Here is a 3,457-nt window from a genome sequence, read left to right as displayed (position 1 = left end):
CCCTCACTCCCCGCTCCCTTTAATATCCCACCCAGTCTAATCCCTCTCTCCACCTCAATCCCCGCTTCCTTTAGTATCCCACCCAGCCTAATCCCTCTCTCCCGCTCACTCCCCGCTCCCTTTAATATCTCACCCAGTCTAATCCCTCTCCCCCCATCACTGTGTGTCCCTCCCTGCCCCTCTCTGCTCCCCAAGTCTGGGATCTATTTGGAATCCAGCAAAGGAGGATAAAGATTTTTTTTAGAAAGAGAAAATAAACTTTAAGGGCAAGCTCAAGACAAATACAAAAGCCAACAGTCAGAGATTCTATAAATATATAAACAGGAAGGGAGACAAAGTGACTGTAGGTCCCTCAGAAAATCAATCTGGGAGATGGTTATGGGGAACAAGAAAAAGCGAGATCAATGTTAGCATGATCAGTCTTATTTGAGGCAAGAGAGTCCATTCATCAGTCTGATAACAGCCAGAAAGAAGCTGTTTCTGAACCTACTCGTGTGTGTGTTCAGGCTTCTGTACCTTCTGCCTGATGGAAGAGGCTGTAGGAAATCATTACCAGGGTGTGATGGGTCTTTGATGAAGTTGGCCGCCTTTCTGTGGCAGCGAGCCATGTAAATAGAGTCCATGGATGGAAGGTTGACTTCTGTGATGGTCTGGGCTGTGCACACCACCTTCTGCAGTTTCTTACAGTCCTGGGCAGAGCAGTTGCCGTACCAGGCCGTTATACACCCAGACAGTATGTTTTCAATGGTGCATCTGTAGAAGGTGGTGAGGGACCTTATGGACATGGCAAATTTCCTGAGCTGCCTGAGAAAGAAGAGGCGTTGTTGTGCCTTCTTCAGTGTCACATCTACCTGGGAAATCCAGGACAGGTTATCGGTTATCGTCACTCTGAGAAAGGTATTTTGCACATCCCACTAATGTTAAAGAACATCATAGAATCCCTGTGGAAGCAGGTTATTCAACCCATTGAGTCAGCACTGACCCTCCAAAGAGCATCCCACCGTGACCCAGCCCATCCCTGTGACCCTGCATTTATCACGGTTAATCCACCTAACCTGCACATCTCAGGAAACCGGTGGAAACCCACACAGACACAGGGAGAATCTGCAAACTCCACACAGACAGTTGCCTGAGACTTGAATTGAACCCAGGTCCGTGGTACTGTGAGGCAGCAGTGCTAACCACTGAGACATCATGTGCCAATATATAAGTAAGGAATTTAGTGCCATCACTGAGGAAGTAGTATTAGACAAACTAACAGTGCTAAAGATAGTTAGGTCCCTGGGATCCAATAGCTTGCATCCTAGGATAATAGATGCATTGGCCGTAATTTTCCAAAAATCGTCAGACATTGGAGAAGTACCAGAGGATCGAGAAACTGCTTATATGACACCCCCGTCTAAAAAGAGTGGGAGGCAAGAAGCACGAAACTACATGTTGATTAACTTAATAGCTATCGTTGGAAAACTATTAGATTCAATTATTAAGGAAGTAATTGCAAAACATTTGGAAAGTTTTTATCCATTCCCTTGGACTAAATGCCAGCATTTGATTTGCCTTCTCTAGTACCTGCTGAACCTGTAAGCTACCTTTTTCAGATTGATACACAAGGATTCCCAACACAAGGGGACTTGGGGCATGAAACCCAGAAGCTAGCACACAGGGTGCAGCAGGTAATCAGGGAGGCTAATGGAATATTGACCCTTATTTCATAGAATATAGAACATAGAACGGTACGGCATGGGAATAGGCCCTTCGGCCCACTATGTACGTACTGATCATGGTGCCATTCTAATCTAATCCTATCTAAGACCATAAGACCATAAGACATAGGAGCAGAAATTAGGCCATTCGGCTGATAAGTCCCTCAACCCCATTCTCCTGCTTTCTCCCCGTAACCCTTGATCCCCTTGATAATCAAGAACCTATCTATCTCAGTCTTAAATGTACTCAATGACCCGGCCTCCACAGCCTTCTGTGGCAGTGAATTCCATAGATTCACCAATCTCTGGCTGAAGAAGTTTCTCCTTATCTCCATTCTAAAAGGTCTTCCCTTTACTCTAAGGCTGTGCCCTCAAGTCCTAGACTCTCCTACCAATGGAAGCATCTTCCCAACATCCATTTTATCCAGGCCATTCAGTATTCTGTAAGTTTCAATTAGATCCCCCCCCCATCCTTCTAAACTCCAATGAGTATAGTCCCAGAGTCCTCAAATGTTCCACATATGTTAAGCTTTCCACTCCTGGGACCATTCTCGTGAACCTTCTCTGTACTCGCTCCAGGGCCAGTACATCCTTCCTGAGATTTGGGGCCCAAAACTGTATATAATACTCCAAATATGGCCTGACCAGGGCCTTACAAAGCCTCAGTAGTACATCCCTGCTTTTATGTACACATGGTCCATATCCTTCTATTTGCCACCTGTTCATGTGTCTGACTAATTGCCTTTAAGCATTGCTATTGTATCTGCTTCGACCACTCCCCGTGGTGCCACATTCCAGGCACCTACAACCTCCGTGTAAAAAAAAACTTGCCTTGCACATTTCCTTTAAACTTTCCCCTTCTCACCTCAAAACAATGTCTTCTAATATTTGACATTCCCACCCTGGGAAAAAGACTGAATATCCACCCATCCATGTCTCTCAGAATTTTATACACTTCTATCAGGTCACCCCTCAGCCTCTGATGCTCTATCAAAAACAATCCAAGTTTGTCCAACCTCTCCTTCCAGCTAATACCCTCCATCCTAGGCAACGTCCTGATAAACGGCTTCTGCACCATCTCCAAAGCCTCCACATCCTTCCTTTAGTGTGGCGACCAGAACTGCATATAATATTCCAGATCTGGCCGAACTAAAGTCTTATACAGCTGTAACATGACTTGCCAACATTTATACTCAATGCCCCAACCAATGGAGGCAAGCCTGCCATACGCCCTCTTTACCACCTTACCCACTTGTGCTGCCACTTTCAGGGAGCTATGGACTTGCACCCCGAGATCCCTCTGTATGTCAATGCTCCTAAGGGCCCTGCCATTTACTGTATACTTTTTTCTTGCATTTGACCTCCCAAGATGCATCACCTCACACTTGCCCAGATCAAACTCCATCTGCCATTTCCCTGCCCGATTTTCCAACTGGTCTATATCCTGCTGTATCCTTTGACAATTTTCCTCACTATCCATAACTCCACCAATTTTCATATCATCTGCAAACTTATTAATCAGACCACTGACATTTTTGGTCCAAATCATTTATATATATTACAAACAAGAGGTCCCAGCACTGATCCTTGTGGAACACTACTGGCTCCAGACCTCCAGTCAGAAAAACACCCCTCCACAATGACTCCCTGTCTTCTATGACCAAGCCAATTCTGTATCCAGCTTACTGACTCACTGTGGATCTCATGTGACTTAATCTTCTGGACCATCCTACCATGAGGGTCCTTGTTAAATG

General features: G+C 45.3%; 1 protein-coding gene across 1 annotated transcript in view; it reads left to right on the top strand.

Annotated features, from left to right (window-relative positions):
• c7a (complement component 7a) overlaps positions 1-3,457 on the top strand; it is a 23,858-nt gene that overhangs the window by 2,280 nt on the left and 18,121 nt on the right. The gene's annotated exons all lie outside the window — the stretch shown is intronic.

Source organism: Rhincodon typus, chromosome 3 (genome assembly GCF_021869965.1).
Source record: "Rhincodon typus isolate 14 chromosome 3, sRhiTyp1.1, whole genome shotgun sequence".
NCBI lineage: Eukaryota > Metazoa > Chordata > Chondrichthyes > Orectolobiformes > Rhincodontidae > Rhincodon > Rhincodon typus.
Note: the sequence above shows the minus strand (reverse complement) of the source record. Positions and strands in the feature narration are given on the sequence as shown.